Source organism: Grammomys surdaster, unplaced genomic scaffold (assembly GCF_004785775.1).
Source record: "Grammomys surdaster isolate TR1022 unplaced genomic scaffold, NIH_TR_1.0 262, whole genome shotgun sequence".
NCBI lineage: Eukaryota > Metazoa > Chordata > Mammalia > Rodentia > Muridae > Grammomys > Grammomys surdaster.
Window position 1 is genome coordinate 5,030,878 of NW_021604703.1, and position 19,909 is coordinate 5,050,786.

Below are 19,909 nucleotides of genomic sequence, written 5' to 3' on the forward strand. Positions count from 1 at the left end.
TCCTTCCTTCCTTCCTTCCTTCCTTCCTTCCTTCCTTCCTTCCTTCCTTCCTTCCTTCCTTCCTTCCTTCTTTAACAGAGGGATAAGGGGAAGAACCAGGAAGGTGAGGGGCAAGGCTTCCAGAGTAGTAGAGCCAAAGGTGGAGAGATTGGGCAGGGCTTATTGAAATCACAGAGGGTTGTGCACCACCATGCATATTCATATTCTGGGGGCACCTTGCCCAGGTCCTCTGGAAGAACAGCAAGTCCTCTGAACTGTTGGCTCATCCCTACAGCTCATGGGATTTTGTTTTAGATACAGAGTGCCACTGTGCGTGAGGCCCTATTTTATTGGGTACTTGCCGTGTATATCAAGATGGACTCTAATTCACAGAGACTTGCCTGCCTCTGCTTCCCAGGGACTGAGATTAAAAGTTGCAAAACCACACCGGGCCAGGTTTATATTTGCATTTATTTGGCACGCTTTATGAAGTGAACTGTGGGGCCGAGTTCACACTTATCCTGCATTGTTCCAACCTCCCTGCTTCCCACACGTTGGACTGCAGACCGCTGGGATGGAGCGGTGCACCTCTCTGCTCTTGGTGGTACTTTCCTCATTATGCTTCACCTGGACAGTGGCAGGCAGTGCTTCGCACAGGATAGACACCTTGCCTTCTGGAGTTTCTGCAACAACTGCTCCAGTAAGAGCTTGTTCCTGAGACCTGGGTCTTTTCTATATCTCCTCCACCTCTGCCCATCATCTCCAGCTTCTCTATCTCTTTCTTTCTCTTCATTCTCTAGAGTCGCCTTCACACCAACTCTGCTGTGTCCAACCTATTCTCTTTCAAATTCCTCCTTAAATCTGAGGCAATGCCCAGACACAGGCCCTGTTATTTACAAGCTCCTGGCCGGGTCTTCAACCACACTGCTCCACTTCCTGGTACCTGCAGGTTCCTGGTACCTGCAGCCCCGCCTCCTGTCACTGGAAGCTAACCCCTGTCCTATCGACCAGGACTTCTGCCACTTTTTCGTCATATCCTCCTTTGCAGAGTGGTTGACCACAGTCCATTTTACCAGTTACTACAAATTAACTACAGTTTTACAGAGTGACATTTAAGAATAAATTCAGAGTTAAAAAAAATCGCATCTTTGTTTTTTCCACCAAATGTTTAAGCTACTCATATAGGATAAAACCAGTAAGGCAGGTTAACAGTTCTGTCTGTAGGTCTTTTATTGTTATTATTTGCTCTTTAGAATTGTCACAGTGTCTCTCTCAGTAGCCCAGGGTCTAATGCAATTCTGGTCAATATTCTTGCCTCATTCTCCTGAGATGGAGCTAGAAACGTCTGTTTATCCTGTCTTGACCCACACCACACATGACGGTAGGGTGGGTCCGATTCAATCATATCCCACAGCTTTATAAGGGGCTGGATCTCCACAGAGTCTCAGACTTGCAGAAGCCAGAGAAGTGAGAGCACCTCTTCGCTCCACACGCCAGGCTCTGCTGGACCCGTCAGGACACAGTGACTGCTGGTTCCTTCACTCTGTGGAAGCCCAGAGGGAATGGTGACTTGGAAAGCCCCACTCTTGTGTCTTGTTGTGAGGGTGGCTGGATTTTCATTGTTTCTGAAACTACCTTATGAGTAACCCTGGCTTAGCTGGGATTTATTTTGTGAACCAGGCAGGCTGGCCTTTACCTTGCAGTGTGATCCTGACAACTCTGCTCCCATAGTGTTTAGGCCACAGGCCCGAGCCACTCCGCCTGGCGCTGAAGAACTCTCAGAAGCACTGAAGAGTAACTCTCATAGGATTCTCCCCTCTCCAATAATGTGACCTCATTTCCTCCTCCAATGCAACACGGGTGGAGGTGTTGGGTCTGTATGTACATTTTACAGCAAAGGAAACTGAGCCGTGATCTAGCTGATAACTTGTAAGGGACCATAGCTGTGATACGGAGAGAGACCAGCAGGATATTCAGGTCCTGCACCTTGGTTCTTATTGATTTGTTTCCTGCTTGTTTTGTTTGTTGGTTACTCTTATGTCAAGGCAGCTTAGCTCTTTATGTCAAGGCAGTCTGGAGCATGATGGGTAGTCCCTGCCTGGTCAGCAGTACCCAAGGATCCCTCTGACTCAGTGTTCTGAGAGCTGGAACTCCAGATGTGAGACACAATAGGCAATTTTGTCTTTTAACACAGGGTCTCAGGGATGGGTTACTCTGGCTTTGTAATCATTGTGTGCTACAATGGCCTCAAATATGGTCTGTCTGTCTCTCCCTTACTTTCTGAGTGACAAGGGATTCTCTAAGTACATTCTTTTGCTATTGTCTCCTTTTGACATAAATTCTTAGTCTGTAGCCCAGGCTAGCCTTGGTTGAACTCCTTCTAAGGGTAGACATATGGGTTTGTGTCAGCTGACATGGAGAGCATATCTGGCTTTAATTTATTCATGTATTTTGAGACAGGGTGTGAAGCAGCCCAGGCTGGCCTCAGACTTACTGTGATTCCAAGGATGATCTAGAACTTTCTGTGCTCCAGTCTCACAGAGGTGCTGGGATGACGGGTACTCATCACCCTGCTCAGATTTTCATCCGTTTCCCTTCCATTCCTTACTCTGTCTCTCCTTAATTCTTGCACCACACAGCATTTCTTTACTTTTAATGTAATCTCTCAGAGGCCAGAATATTCTACGGTTCACAGTGAATCAACACTGGCCTTGAACTTCTGCTGACACCCCTTCTTCTGTCTCATTGCTGGAAATACAACCCTCAGCTTGTTTTTTTTTTTTTTTATGTTTTAGACATGGTTTCTTTACTTAACCCAGGTTTGGCCTAGAACTCAGGATGTGGGCTGGGCTAAACCTTGAGTAATTGTCTTCCAAACTCAGCTTTCTCTGTGAAGTGAGTCCATACCATCAGTTATTAATAATTTGGCATTTTGTTGTTGTCATTTTCTGAGACTGTTTTCATTCTCTGACTAAAGCTGGTTCAAACTAGTGACTACCCTAAGCTTGCCTCTCACATGCTGCCATACAGTGGTGCATTTGTACCAAATGTTTAATTTAGTTACTAAGAGAATCCTATCACATGAGTGCAGTCAATACAGTTTACTTTGTTGTTGTTGTCTGGAAAGCCACTGAAGAAACTGAACATTTGGTTGACATCCTCTACCGAAGCCAAATGGAGACCAGGAAGTAGAGAATCTCTCAGGCATCAACTCCTAAAGGTCTGCCTATGTGGGAAAAATATTTTGTCCCGTATTGTCCTCCCCAGTTGGATCTGCTTTCCTAGGCCTCACATACCGCTGAGTCTGGGCACAAGGGAACTCGTCTCAGCTTTCTGGGATCCTGATTTTCAGGCTCTGAAGGGACTGAGTCAGGCTTTGAGCTTCAAATGAGAAAGCTTCCCAGGTGGGCAGTGTACCCTAGAAAACCTTCCCTACTCTCTGACATATTGTATAAAAGAAAACACACGTGTGCTTGTCACATAGTGACCATGTCTTGTGCCTGAAAGAGTCTCTGGAAAACGATCAGGTGAGCATATTTGTAAAGTCAACGGCTCTCATCAAAATCCTCTGTCTCTAGCAGGTCCTTCAGACAGATCATGGAGTCGCTGGGAAATCACTGTCTTCCTGCAGGAGTGGGAAACTGATGAACGGGAAGGTTGGCCTCCCAGGGACGGAAATCCCGAGAAAGTCTAGAGCTGTTTCCCAGAGGCTCTAACACAAGGGCCTGAAGAAGAGCTGGAGTAGCTGTTTGCACCTGCTGCTGAGCCTGAAGGATCTGTACAGGACTCTATATAATGAGAGACCAAGGTGAGGCCTCTTGTTTTCTCCTCATGGGGAGGCTGTGCCCAGGATCCTGGGCTCTAGGCAGCACAGACACTTCTCAGATTTGTTCTTTAACATTTTCACCTTATATTCTAGACAGTGGCATCCACAGGTACAATTCCTCCTCTTCCCTAAGCAGAGGAAAGAATGACAGGACCACCTCATCCCCACATGTCTACCTGCATACACAGGAAAGGCTCGCCATTCTCTATACAGGCCTACCTGTGAGCCCTGTGGACATGAATGTGTTCAGGACAGAAATGAAGAGGGAATTTCACAGGCAGAGAAGAACCAGCATGTGGAAGAGATCCTTATTACTTCTCTGTTTTCTCAGATCCTCTCTGTGATGGTTCCACCCACCTCCAGCTTATCCTAGATACTCAGAATTGAGAATTCTTGACAGGTCCAGTGTACCTCCAAATACCTATGTGTACCAGCCTCAGGACTGGAAAACTTCAATTGTCCCTATCATCACCAGTGACAATGCTGGAGGATCATTTCATCAAGAGCTCCCCATGGTTAGTGCCATAGCTGGTTCATGCCTCCGACCAAGGAGACTCCAGCCTCCTTCAGAAGTTTCAACCTCAGAGGACAATCCAGATCATTAGTGAAGATAACAGAATCTCAGTCGTACTCTCTCTAAAGAACTGTGGATACACTTTGTCCTTTTGTAACTGGTACCTGTGTCCACCTCATATCAGAATAAAATTTGATATTAAGTGAGTGGACAGGACTCCATTCCTTATGCCTTGTTCTTGACCTTCCAAGGAAACTATAACTATTGAAAAGTAGGGGACTTGAATAGGGTGGGATGGTCACCTAGAAAGGTGGTCAGGGAGCTGACTTTTCTTCTGTCTGTTAGTCTTCTCTTGTGGAGGCTTCATTTCTAGAATGGCAACTTTTAGTGCCAGGAGAGCTGTTCAATCCCATCTCCACTCTCTCTTCTGTGGTCAGAGAGCTTCTGTTAACTGTGCTCATGGTTTCTGGATAAACTGACGACATGACTGCTCATGGTATGCTTAACTAGGGATTTTCTTGTTGTAAATATGACAGAGAGAGAACATCCAGGGGCATTTGTGAGAGCTCAGAGCAGAGAGAGAATAGAGCAGACCGAGCATGTTCAGAAGACTAGATCTGGCCAGGATTAAAAACAAGGGCAGAGATAAGAACTAGAGAATGGAACATGGAGAGACCAGGAGCTCAGGAGAACAATGGGAGGTGGAAAGGCAAAAACAGGAGGAAGGGAGAGAGGGAGGCCTCAGGCCTCAGACATTAAGTAGCAGGGATTATAAAGAGAATGAGTATCTGGAGGGAACTAATCCCATGAGTTGGATTCTTTTTTTTTTTTATTTCATTCAAAATAGATTCTTCTCTCATACAATATATCCCAACAACAGTGTCTCTTCCCACCACACCTACCATCTACCCCCTCCCCTCCCCTCTGACTCCACTTCCCCTCAGCATCCCTTCATAAAAGCAGGCTTCCAAAAGACAACAGTCAATTATATACACAAAAAGAAAATACCATTAGACAAGGAAAAAATCATCAACTGAATCTAGACAAGGCAACCCAACAGGAAATAACATCGTCCTAAGCGCAGTCCAAAGTGTCAAAGACACACCCACTCCCACAGTTAGGAGTCCTACGAGAACAACAAACTAATAGCCACAACATATATGCAGAGGACCCGGTACAAATCCCTACAGGTCCCGTGCTTGCTTCAGTCTCCGTAAAAACCGTATGTGTCCTGCTTAGTTGATTTGGTGGGTCATGTTCTCCTGGTGTCTTCTATCCCCTCTGACTCCCACAATTTTCCCTCACCTCTTCCATGAGATTCCCAGAGCGCCAATGGAGACCTCCACTTTAGACTCTCTCTCTCCACATCAAATCTTAACTGGATCTCTGAATTTGCTCCCATCTACTGCCGGAGGAAGCCTCTCCGATGACAACTGGACAAGGCGGCAATCTCCGAGCATAGTAAAATACCATTAGGAATCATTGATAATTTTTTTTTTTAAGACCAGGCATGTTTGGTTCGACTCTAGATCTCTGGACTATTCAATCTCCATTTCCTGGCCTTTCAAGAAGTGTCAGGCATCGGCGCCCTCTCACGGAGTAAGTTAGCCTCCTGTTAAATCAGACACTGCTTTCTACTCTCACAAGTTCCGTACCGCCATTACATCAGCACATCTTGCAAGCAGGACACATTGTAGGCCAGAGGTTTTGTGGCTGGGTTGGCTTATTTAAGGTATGGAATGAGACAGAGTCTCACCCCATAATTCTGGCTGTCCTAGATCTCGCAATGTAGACCAAGTTGGCGGGAAACTCACAGAGATTCACCTACCTCACAGGAGTGACTGGAATAAAGGCATTCACCACCCTGTCTTGTTGGAGTGTTGTTTTTGTACACTGTGTGAAGATGTGTCTCTGTCCTTCCTTCCCTGCCTCAGGCACCTTCTGATTGGTTAAAGTAAAAAGCCTATGACCTATGGCAAAAGACAGACTAAGAATAGTAAGGTGGGACTTCCGGACAGAGAGAGGAATTCTGGGAAAGAGAGACGCGCGGGAGATTTGCTACTGAGATGCGGAGTAAGTTGGACGTATGAAACCGAGGAGGTAGCTAGGCAGAACTTAGTATAAATGGGATAATGGAGTTACGAGCTAGTTGGGGACAAGCCTAAGCTAACACCAAAAGTATTGTAAATAAATATAAGCATCTATGTCATTATTTGGGAACTGAGGTGGACATATAGAAAGACCCACGGTTGCATTTGGTGCTCAACGTGCGGAAGAAAATCTAAACTTCTTAGAGCCTAAGGAAAGTCCAAGTCGAAGGCCGTTTCCTAGCCAAAGAGCAGGAGACTGCCAGAGGCTGAGTGCTTGACTTCAAGAAGCCCTTGCTGAGCAGAAAGACCAGATCCACTATCAGCGCCTCAGGGCACAGAAGGGTCCGAGCAAGCTTTAGAGAGACCTAGGTGGCTGGAGGACACATGGGAGCCAGGCCACTTGGGGTACATGTGCATGGTTAGACACACTTAGCATTCCACAACCACCACCCACCCCATCCCCAAGGCACAGCGGCATGCGCAAGCTGACCACGTTGCGGGGCAGGCTGCGCCTCTGCCCATAACTGGAACAGCAGAGAGGCTGAAGTCAGCCCACACTACTCCAGTGAGAGTCTTGGTGCAAACAGAGGTCAGAGGAAGCTGCCCCGGGGCTTACGCATGTGGGCCTAGGACAGAAAGGCTAAGGACCACAGTAAAGCACCCAGCCTGTGAGTTACTGGCAAAGTGAACAGATCAGGTCCCTGCACTCCAAACCACGAAGCCTCGGCTTTTCCAGTAAACCGCTGGACTGAGCGGAACAGGGGGTCCACCTATTCCCTGTGAGCCCAAGGGCTGGGGCAGGGCCAACAGCCAGCTTGACTAGCTAGCTGAACGTCTGGACCAGGGCTACCCGCAGTGGGAGGTGCAAACTGAACAGCTCAACAGAGACAACAGGCAGAAGATAATCTATCTAAGCCCAGACAGGAGCCTTTGAACAGGTAAAAAAATGTTTGGAATTATACTTCAGTGCTAAAGAAAGAAAATAAAAGAAATAGTTTAAAAATTAATAAAGTCTCTTTAGGAAGAAGAGAGAGATTGAAAAAGAAAAATAATTCTGTGTTTAAAAATGAAAAACACAACGACACAGGGCGTCTGGATTCCATATAATTTTATCACAATTGCCAGCATATAAATAATTATACTTTCAGTAACAGTTGCAATTTTAGATATCCCGTTTAAAAGAGATGAGACTAAAGCAGACTCAGAGAAGGAAAAGACTGAAAAATTAAATGCCAGAATGGAGGCAATAGAAAAGGGATTGGGAAATCCTGCTTCAAAATAAATGATCTTCAGAGGGGTCCAATCCAAAGCCTAGAGTTGCCTTGTGACTCTAGCCCTGTTCCAGACATTCAACTAGCTATTTAAATTTAATGGCAGCCTATTCAATTTCTAGATAAAGAGGCTTATGCTGAGTTACGAATACAGATCTGCTTACTGTAGAGTGATGTCATACTGTTGAGTATATGTTTCATTTTGTAGAGTTTGGAGAATTAAAGTATGTACACATGTTAATGCATCCTACAAACGGTTCATACTCTGGATTTCAATACATTTCTGCCTTAAGTGCCGAGAGAATTGATTCTGAGATCGCACATTTACTAGAGGTGGTGGCTGTCTTGGAAACGCCTTTACATTTTGAAGCTGATGAAGCTCCAGGATAGGTATCTATTAGAGGATAACCATGTTTTATACATTGTCACCTAAAACATGTTACAGGTCTATCTTACATTCGTACAGGTCAGGCGACCATGAAGGAATCTAGCTATGCTCTAAAGAACATGCTCATATGACAGGAGAGGGACATGGGATCCTAAGCCCATGTGGTGGTTTGAATGAAAATGGCTCCTGTAGGCTCATAAGGATTGGCAGTATTGGAAGGTGTGGGTTTGTTGGAGTAGGTGAGGTTTTATAGGAAGTGTGCCACTCAGGCATGGGCTTTGGGGTTTCAGATGCTTAAGTCAGGCCCAGTGTCTCTCCTCTGGTGCCTGGGGATCCAGATGTAGAACTCTTAGCCTCCTCTCCAGCACCATGGCTGCTTGCATGCCACCATGCTTCCCATCATAATTAAAATGGACTAAATCTCTGAACTGTAATCCAGCTCAAATGTTTTCCTTTATAAAAGTTGCCATGGTCATGGTGTCTCTTCCCAGCAATAAAACCCTAACTAAGACACACAGATAAACCTTTCTTCCCCTACACTGTATCTATCAGGACTGTGTTCATGGTAACATTAAGGTAACTAGCACACAGAACTGGTGAGAAGAGACATGGAGTTTGATGAAAAGTAGCTCTTCAACTTTGGGACAGGTTTGCAGCAGGAATGTGGAAGAGTTTGTAGGTTCACGTTAGAGAAGCCTGAGAATGTCATCAATGTCTTTCTTTATATATAATTTATTACTTTTTAAATGTGCATTGGTGTTTTGCCTGTGTTTATGTATGTATGAGGGTGTCAGGACCCCTGGAGCTGGAGTTACAGTTGTGAACCACTGCGTGGGTGCTAGGAATTAAACCCAGGCCTTTAGGAGAGTAATCTGTTCTTTTAACCACTAAGGCATTTCCCTGGCCCCTATCATTGATGTCTTAATGTGACATTCTGGTGAGGGTTCACAATACTGTAATTCCAGTAGCCATGTAGAGAGTAAGGGCTGCTAATGAGACCTCAGATGGAAACCGAGACTCTATTAAAACTGAGACTAGAAGCCATGCTGCGTTATGGCAAAGGGCTTGTGTATATTCTGCATGTCCTGAAACTTCGATGGAGGTTTCCAGTTCAAAAGCAATGAAGTTGCTGGATGAACTTTAAAGGCAACTTAGCCTTCAGGTTGTAGCGTGGTTACCATGGGCTGTGTTTAACCAGGTTTACATTGAGAATTGTAAGTGAACAAGCAGAACAAGAGTTGAGAGATTTACATTTGATGGAAGGGAGGACAAGCAGAGTTAAAGGTGCTGACTGAGCAGATGCAGACAAAGTGACAGGAGTTATTAAAGATCAGTGACATGAAACAGACACAGTGCCTTTTGCACTGGGACAGTAGCAAAGGGGCCTCGGGGCATTCAGGAAGTGGCAAGATCTCACCCATCCAAGGCTCCAGGATGTAACACTGGAAAGGAGAGCTAGGGAGGTGGCCTGCTGGAGACAGGCTTCACAGAGAATGTGTTCTTTGTTTAGTTGGTTGCTTTGCTTTCTGCAGCCATGCAGAGGCTACTGCAGCTGTGGTCCAAGGGGCCCAACTATTGCTTGAGATGGCAGTAGAACGTGCCATTGTCCACAGGGATACATTTTCAGGCATACAGAATACTGGGGTGTAGGATTATGGAGGCTGCCACCAAGAGTTTTGAGAAAGGCCTTTGGAGGAAGAAAATATGTAGCAGGAATAGATTCCTCAGTGGAAGCAAAGAAAATGGAATTAACATACATGTACCATCAATGTAGGCTACATAGGCAGAGCCCTTTGTCTTACACATACACAAAAATAAATAAAATTATATATCTGCATAAATAAGTGTATGATTTTGATGAAAATACGTTTCAGTTCATTAGTAACCAATGAATTAAAATCATTACAAATGCAGTTCTTGCAGAGGACCTAAGTTCATCTCCCAGCATCCACGTCAAGTGGCTCACAACCACCGAGAACTCCAGCTCCAAGGAATCTTCTGGCCTTTGTGGGCACTACACTCGTATACACACTTTTACAATTACATGCACATAGTTTTTTTGTTGTTGTTGTTTTTTTTTTTTTTTCCGAGACAGGGTTTCTCTGTGTAGCCCTGGCTGACCTGGAACTCACTCTGTAGACCAGGCTGGCCTTGAACTCAGAAATCCACCTGCCTCTGCCTCCCAAGTGCTGGGATTAAAGGTGTGCGCCACCACCGCCCGGCACATAGTTTTTTTTTTAAAGACTAGATAGAAGTAAAAGTGTCTTCATTATTTTCTGAATAACAGTAGCTGAAATGGAAAGTGCCAATCAGTTGGTAAGTAGCTGAGGTAGTCATGGTAACATTTACATATTGGAGTAGTATACAGCAGATAAAATGAACTGAAGGTGTGCATGTGGTAACACAGATATATTCGAAAATGTTATGAAACTGATTCCAAAAGGCATGTGATGGAGTGGTTTGTGTGTGTGTGAGTGTGTGTGTGTGTGTGTGTGTGTGTGTGTGTGAAAGAGAGAGAGAGAGAGAGAGAGAGAGAGGTGGAGGAGGGAGGTTCTGAAGCATGTTTAAAACGTAACAATGGAGAATCAAAACATCCCATAATTTCAGAAAATTGGAACTGAAAAAAAATCCTTCAACTTTTCATCCATTTAGCTTCCTTATTTTAGAAGACAGAAAAATGGCAGAGGTAGCTCAGTCTTGCCTCCCTCCCCCACTCTCCCTCTCAGTCCCCTTCCCTTCCCTTCCTTCCCCTTTCCCTCCTTGTCTGGTTCCCTCATTCCTTTCCTTCCTCATTCCTTCCGTCTGTTTACCAGTTATTTAGGTAACAGTTTGGGTTGAGAATTTCATAACTATTTTCTGACGTGGATTTTGCACATAGCCATCATCACGGATGGGAACTCCACCCACCTCCGTGCATGTTCCTGCTGGCCGCATCCAGCTCCTTGCCGCTTGCCCTGCAGCTCTGTAGACCAAGACCTGCACCTTTGACTCTCATTACTGTCCTTTATTCCCTGACTACTGTGGGCTCTTCCGCTCCGTGTCATCTGGGAACTTCATGAAAGCGTTCTTTCCTTGCCGGACATGCTGTGGGTGGGGTGGAGTGAGGAAGGGGAGCTGGTGACCAGGTTGTTTAACATGCCCGTGCACTCGCTGCAGAGGACATCCAGAACAGCAGCTTCATCGTCTTGCCACCATTGCTAAATACCTGTCTTGGTTTCTACTGCTCTGAAAAACAGGGGGAAGGAGGTCCAGCTTCCAGCGAGCGGGTGACCATGGGCCCGCAGAAACCAGGGCAAGGTTCACGACTTGCTCGTGGAAAGAGGTACTGGACTAATGACCCAATTGAAAGCAGACTGCCTATTCAGGTAGAAATGGCAGCAACAGTTTCCACTGTCAGGGCCAAGGGGTGGCTGAGGTAATGAAATGCTTGAGGAAGAAAGGGGGCCAGGCCCTTCCCCTTGAACAGAGGCAGAAAACAGGGCAGAACCCTGCTGAGAAACTTCTGACTTTTTCACAATGTCATATAGACGTCTCCTCTCAGCCTGTGTTTAAAAGGAAACAAAATATTGATTGACCTTAAATTCATTATCAGAACATTGAAAAAAAAAGCCCCTTCATAAATGTTAATATATATATTTACACACAGAATGCAGAGTTTGTTAGCAGGACAGTCAGAAAGATAGCAAGACAGACTCACAACCAAGCTCTAACCCAACATAATTAAACTTTAATCTACATGTTGCTTCTCCATGTACAAGCCATATTCCATGTCTGTTCATGTGCCATATCTATAGTGATTTGATCATGAAATGTCCACCATGGGCTTGAATATTTGAACACTTGGGCACCTGATGTTAGCCCTGTTTGCTAAGGTTGCGATGCCTTCAGGAGGGTAGGGCCTTGCTGGAGGAACTGGGGGGGGGGACCTTGAGGTCATAACCCAGCCTCACTTCCTCGTTGCTCTCTGCCTCCTAATTTGGCCTCTTCTTCTTGTATCCACACCTTCCATGTCCTGCCGTACTGCAGCACGGTTCCTTACATTGTTTCTTGTCAGGTACTTCGTCCCAGCAGTGAGGGAAGTGGTAAGACACTGACTGCACAGTTGTGGCAAGAGAATCCGTAATGTAGGCAACATGTCCATTTCTCTCTGTGTTAAAAAGCAGTGTGACTTAGGAACTCTTTTGGTTTGATCATGGGATGTCCGTTACTTTTGAGGCTCCCAGAGGTGACATATTACGAGTTTAGGGTAGGAAAGTGAGATGGCCTGTGTACCCTTTTTTAGCTCCCAGGAAGCCAGAGCACAGAAAACATTTTGGGATTTGCTAATTTGGACCTAGAATGTTCCCCGAACCCATGTGCTGATGGCTTGGTCCTCAGCCTCTGGCAGCTGGAAGGATGTGGAACTTTTTGAAGGCAGAGCCTAGTGGGAGGCCGTTTAGTCACTAGGGAATGTGCTTGAGGATAATGGGACACGGCCTCTTCCTCTTTTTGATTGGGTTTCCAGTGGGCAGATGTGATCAGCTTCTCCTGCCACACACTTCCGACAGGGTTCGCTGCTTCAACACAGGACCAAAGGCAACAGGACTGAGTGAACATGGACCGAAACCCCCATAGCCAGCCAAGTGAACCACCACATTGGCTTGCGCATGCGCAAAATGAGGGCGACGCACCTCTCCACACCTGCAGGCAAGTCAGTTCAAAATGGACCAAAGACCGATATGTAAGACCTTAACTCAAAGACCCAGTGTAGGATCTGAACTCCGACCTGCTATAGAAAATGAGAAAAACATGTTTCCATGCAGCCATAGGCAAGGACGTACTGAAAAGCTCTCTTAGCAGCCCAGGAAGTGATTGGCAAAAGGAATTACATCAAATCAAAACGCTGCATGGCAAGGAAACCATCAGCGGCTGAAGAGATAGGATGGGTCAAATCTTGGCTAATTGTATGTATATCAGAAATGAGCTACCACCTGGATTCTACAAAGAGCTCTAACAATTTCACAACCAAACACCAAACAAATAAAAACCCTGAGTCATTCAGTCAGTAAACAGACCAATGAATAGAGAAATACAAGTGATGAGCTGGGCGACAGGTCAGTGACTGAGTGCTAGCCGCTCTAGCATGAGGTCCTGAGTTTGGATCCCTAGCGCCCATGTGAAATGCTCTGCATGTCTGCATATGAACCTGTAGCCTCAGGTTCCCATTAGCAGGGGGAAGGAGGCAGAAGCAGGAGAATTACTGGGCCTTGCTGGCCCCAGAAAGCTATCAGTTCAGTGAGAGATTGCCTCAAGCGAAGAAAGTGGCCGATAATAAAAGATGGCCTCTGCCCATACATGTATGCACTCAGCTGCACACATGTGTTTTCTGTAACGTATACCACTCATGCACAAACACACAAATGAGTTTTTAAAAGGTCATTTACAAATGACCAATAAATATGTGAAAACTGTTGTGCTTCCTCAGTCATCAGGGGGAATACAACTGCTTTGAAATTCCACCTTGCGGGGCAGTGGTGGCACACGCCTTTAATCCCAGCACCTGGGGGCAGAGGCAGGTGGGTTTCTGAGTTCGAGGCCAGCCTGGTCTACAGAGTGAGTTCCAGGGCAGCCAGGGCTACACAAAGAAACCCTGTCTCGAAAAACAAAACAAATAAAAAACCTAAAAAATTTAAAATCCCACCTCATCCTGGTCAGAATGGCAATCAGCCAGAAAAACTGACAATACATTCTGGCCATGATGTAGAGAAAAACCTTTATACACTGGACTTCATATAGGGCTGTAAACTGGTGCAGCCATTTTGGAAATCAGTATTGATATTCCTCAAAAGACTGAAAATGCAACTGCCAGAAGATCTAACTATATGCCCAACTGGTTCTAACTCAACATACCACAGAGATATTTGTACAGCCATGTGTATTGCTGCTTTATTCACAGTAGCCAAGGTGTGGTTAGTCCAGATGTTTATTCACAGTTGGAAGGGTAATGGACATGTCAGGTATGTACATGGTGCTAGTTTATTCAGCAGGAGTTTGAGAAATGGCTTAGTGGGTAAGAGCACTGGCTGCTCTTCCAGAGCACCTGGGTTCAACTCTCAGAATCCACGTTGTTGGTTCACAAGTCTCTAATTCCAGTTCCAGGGGATCTGATGCCCTCTTCTGGCTTCCATGGGCACTGCATGCATGTGGTACACAGACACAAATGCAGTCAAAACACTCATACATGTTGTCTTAGAGCTACTGTTACTATGATGAAACACCATGACTAAAGCAACTTGGGTAAGAAATAATTTATTTCCAGGTAATAGTCCATCGTTTAGGAAAGTCAGGGCAGGAACCTAGAGGCAAGAATTGATATAGAGGCCATGGAGGGGTGCTGCTGACTGGCTTGCTCATCATGGCTTGTTCAGCCTGCTTTCTTATAGCACCCAGGACCACCAGCTGGGGGTGGCACCACTCTCAGTGGGCTGGGCCTTCCCACATCACAAATTAAGAAATTGTCTATAGGTTTGCCTATAGCCTAAAGCTTATGGAGCTAATTTCTCAGTTGAGGTTCCCTCTCTCAAATGACTACCATTGACATAAAACTAGCCAGAACACATATAAAATAAAGATAAAGGGAAAAAAATCCTCTCTCCTGCCATAGCGTAACACTTACACTATGTTAAGTGAAATAAGCCATATCCAAAGAAAAACATCACATTTTTCCATTATACGGAATCTTGATTTAACTTTTATATGTATGTGAATATATGTATATCCACATGCATGCACATATATATGTATAGAACATGAATATGTAAGGGGACGGTGAGAGGTGAGACTCTAAATGGGGGTGGGGATAAGGAAGGGTGGTGGGGACTTGAGGCGGTTGGAGATTGTTTACAGGACCACGTGGGTGGCTCATCACTCTCTGAAGCTCTGCCTTCAGAGGGTCTGGCCCCACCCTCTCCTGGACTCTAATGCTCTGCTCTCATATGTACATACACATATATACACATAACAAAAATAAGTGAATCTTAATAAAAAGAAAGCATGCTGTAATATCTGTGGCATGAGAGCAAAGAGGAGCCGCTTTGAGGCAGGAAAGGGGTCTTGTGAGAGGGGAGAGAGAAAACGGGGGTCAATAAAGACCACGCACGGTCATGCGTATTGTGAGGACACCATGATGAACCTATCACTTTGTATAACTTTAAAGAAATGTTTTTATTTCTTTCTTCCTCTCTCTCTCTCTCTCTCTCTCTCTCTCTCCCTCTCTCTCCCTCCCTCTCTCTCTCTGTCTCTCTCTGTCTCCCTCTCTCTCCCTCTCTCTTGGTTTTTCGAGACAGGGTTTCTCTGTGTAGCCCTGGTTGTCCTGGAACTCACTCTGTAGACCAGGCTGGCCTTGAACTCAGAAATCCGCCTGCCTCTGCCTCCCAAGTGCTGGGATTAAAGGCGTGCGCCACCACAGCCCAGCCTCTTTCTTCCTCTGAGTTGACTATCTTGGATACTTTGTCACGGTAGCAGAAGGATGACTAACAGTTTCAAGCCTGACTTACTGAACACGGAGCTGCCGACAAGGAGGCTGAGGGGCATGAAGTGGCCCTGCTGAGAGTCTGGGTTGGATGGGAACCAGGGTTGTGGGTGCTGAATGAAGTTTGGGCTGAGTTCTGGCCTCAGTGAGCCCAGTGAACTTCCTGGTATCTATTTAATTCAGTGTACCTAAATCACCCAGGGGCCGATGATGCTTGTGACTCTCACTACCTCAGAATAGGGAAATGTTCAACCAGAAGCCTGCCCAGCACCACAGTACTCTCTGGAAGACAGTGATGGGTGCGTTGGTGGATTTCAGGGGCAAAACTTAGTCTTTTGAGGGGTAAAATTGCATATGTATATATATATATCTTAACTCTTTGGTATCCTGTGGCCATTAACACCTGCTGTGTAGCAGGTTGGGGAGGGGTTGGGTAAGTAAAGAAATTGATTACTCTGGCCCCTTGGTCTTTTACTCAGGAGCCCCTCACTGATCCGCAAGAGGCTCAGAGTTTCAGTAACTCTGTGAGCCAGAGAAAAAGGAAAAGAGAGTCATGCAAGGAAATCTTTTATGCAGGTAATATGTAACACACACTCACACACACACACATACTCGAGTTGGGCCTGACCACCTACCTCATCAACTCCACAAGTGTTCATGCATACTTATAAACAGATATCTAAACTTACATATACATATATACATTTGGAATCAAAAGCTCCCATGAGCAAGTTCCAGTGAGCAAACACCAATGCAGAAAAAAACTCACTCCTTCTGGATGAAAAGGAAGTTCCGGCCTTTATTGCTCACAGAAGAATAAAGGCCCTTTAACCTTTTTATTGCTGAAGGCAATAAAAACCTCAACTCTCAATAGGTGAACGAAAGAGAAATCCCCTCTCTATTGACATTCTTAGTTCTTAACACTGTTCTCAGGATAAGTGATCACCTCATTCCAAGCATCTTTACATTCCCAAAGTTTGTAGCAAGTTTAAGACATAAACTCAAATCATAAATCAAATAAGGCGTTAAACCAGAAATGTTCACATGTGTTTCCATTAAGACTAGTACATAACTAAGTATTCATTATCTGCTAGATCCATAAGTTCATTATAAGTTCAAAGCAATTTTTATATTACAAGTCAGTATGGTTTTGTCAAAAGGCAGCTCATCTGCCTTGTGCCTCATTAGTTTTGAAGTCAATATTTTATCTTCTGTCCTTGAACCTACAATAAATTGTCTATTCCCAGTTTATGACTTTAGTCATCAGATGCTGGTTTCATGGCTAGCCTAGAAGGAAAGTTTAGCCTGATTATAAATTTGTTCCAAGTCTGCTTTCTATCCTACTGTATTTAGCCCATGACACATGAAGGTTTACAGAGCTCTACTTGCAGCTTTCATACTATAGAGGGCTCAAAATTACCTGTATAAATTTAGGAATTCTATAGAATCATTATTAGGAATTATGAAATCACCAGTTTATCTACATACCATCATACATACATGATAGTACATCTTCATTGATCTGCAGAAAATCTGTCCAATAGGTAGGCTGATGCCCAAGAATTGTTAGACTATGTAATAATGACAGGAAAGGCATATCAACAACAAGAATCAATCCTGAGTTGAGATCTTTGAAGACCCTGCAATTCAGAGTTAGCCCATTGCAGCCATGCAAAATGATGGGCCAATTCCAGAAAAATCACTTATTAGTTTTAGCCTCTCCTAGATGGCTCCTGAAAGGTTCATGGAAAGGCAAAAATGTACTGAGAAGAAACTTGACATAACTTTGGAGCTGATAAAATCAGGAACTTCAAAGACCTTTGGATTGTTCTGGAGATACTGATAGATTCTGGCTCTTCTTACCCCCGCACCAGCATCTTTAGGTTCAACTAACTGTGCGTTAAAAGTATTTGAAAAACAAAATATAACCTGTCTTATGCACACACACATGTTTATCACTGTTCTCTAAACAGCACAGCACAGCCACTATCTGCTTATTATGTTTAGCCTTGTAAGTGACTCAGAGCTGAGTAAAGTACATGAGAGTACTGCATAGGTTTTATGCAAATGTAAACAGTTATATATGGGACTGAGCACCTGTGGGTGTGGGTGTCAGAGTGGTTCCCAGAATTTAGGCTCCATAGATACCTGAGGCTACTTGCATTCTTAGAAGGGTGCATAAACCTCAGAATCAGCATTTTCTGTTCTAAGAGTTCATCTCTGGAAACACTCCCATAGGATGAAGCTACCTGGTAGCCTTGGGTGAAGTAACATGGTGGCCTTGAGACCTAGAAATAGAGATAGGTGTACTATCCTGAAGCCAGAGAGAGAGAGTTTTGGGGTTGAGGGGTGGAGGATCAAGGGTAGCATTAAGGAAATGTTAAGTTTGAGATGCTTCCGAAGCACCCAGTGAGGGTTCCAAACCCGTATTTGGATGGTTTGAAAGTCGGGAGGTAAGGGATATCCAACTGAAGGAGTGAATTAGCAAGTCTTCAGCAAGTGCATGGCCTTTAAAGCCAAGGATACAAACTCCAGGAAAAATAAACTACTAGGGAAGAATGTGGAGTGATGTGGGGACAAGGGGAGGGTGACCCAGTGATGAAAGCTGGTTACGTGTGTTTGCTGGGATAGGAGGCAAACCATGACATTTGTTGAATCATGGACCAGCGAGAAGACAGATTGGAGGGAAGGGCGTGGGCAGCCATGTTTTACCTTACAGATGGCTACTTTGAATTAAATCAGGTTTGAGAACATGGAGGTCAGGTATAACCTTGACAGAAGAACTTTAGAGAAATGGAGAAGCCATTGACCAGACATGGAACTGGAGAGGAGATGGCGAGACTGGGAAGTATGTGCAGGAGAGGCAATGGCAGCATGCTCCAGGCTAGTCCGCAGAACTTTCCTCTGAGGCGGTGTGGAGCTTGGGAGGAGGATTTCAGGGCTGGGACAAATGTAGACAGACTTTGTTTTAAAGGGAAGCCTCCACATTGTTGTTATGTAACTAACAATCACTCTGCAGAAAAGATGGCAGAAGAAAAAGAGACATAAGTGGAAGATGGAAATCCTTCATGTGGCAAACCTTCCTGCTTACCCTTTAGCAGGCATCTTCATGGCTATAAATCCAGAGCATCAGTGGCCCTGGTTGCCACTTGCCTGGGCTGTCATTCTGTGGGATGGGTTTTCAGGGAGCAGAATGCTTGTGGTGTGACAAGACAGGTAGAGATGTGAGTGCTTCTGTATGTAGAGAATAGAACTGTCCCTTGATGGCATCTTTTTTTCCTCAGCCGTGTGTGAAGCAGGAGACTGGTCATCTTTTCGGGGGTGGGGTGGGGTGGATGGGAAGGAAAAATATGAAGCTCTGACTGGAAAAGAGACTCGAAATGGAAATGCTTGAGTAACTAGGTCATGTCCATTGGAGATTTGTAGTCATGACCTTGAGGTGAAGTCACTCGCCCAACCTCATGACTCTCCCTGTCATAGTCAAGTAGCTCAAGGGCAGCCCGGGGCACTTTTCCCAAGATCACTGCTCCACCAAAGGCCCGATAAGTCCTGGGCCAAGAGACCAGGGGCTGTAAATCAAAGCCTCACCTTTGACACCTTTCGAAGTTTCTTACCTCAAGCGTGTTTTTCAACGAGCAGAAACTGTTGGAAAGCTTTAAAAGCAGAGTCTTAAATTATGATTAAATTACAAATGTGTCCTTTACATGAAAAAAATGACGCTTAAGTTAGAATGGCCGTGCATATGCTTGTGTACATGAGGTACACGTGTATACATACATGTACATGTGTACAGGCTGGAAGAAGATGCTGGCTGTCTCTGCACTGACTCCATTCACCTTGTTTTCTGAGACAGGGTTTCTCACTAGCCTGGAACTCACCAGAGGCTAGTTTGGTTCCAGCAAGTTGCAGGAATTTACCTATCTTTATGTGCTTAGTGCCTTTAAGAAAAACAAACAAATAAAAACATATATTGTGGGGGCTGAACACTGGTCTTCATGCTGGCAAGGTAAGCGATTTACCAACAGAGCCTTTCCCCCGATCCCCTAACACAGTGGTTTGTTGTTGTTTTGGTTTTGACAGGGTCTCACTACGTATGTGTGGTTGGTTGACCTTCAATGCTTATGACTCCAGGAACTGAGAAACAAGGGAGTGAGGGAATCTACCAGGCAGCAGCCACAGAGGTGGATCCACTAGTCAGAGTGGGTGAAGACTGCACTGATGAGGGAGGGCGAGATGGAGCCATCATCATCTGATGTGCGGTGACATCAGCACATCAGAGCTCTTGGAAAGGGCAGTAGAGTACAGGAGAGCTGGGAGGGAGGGGGCTATCA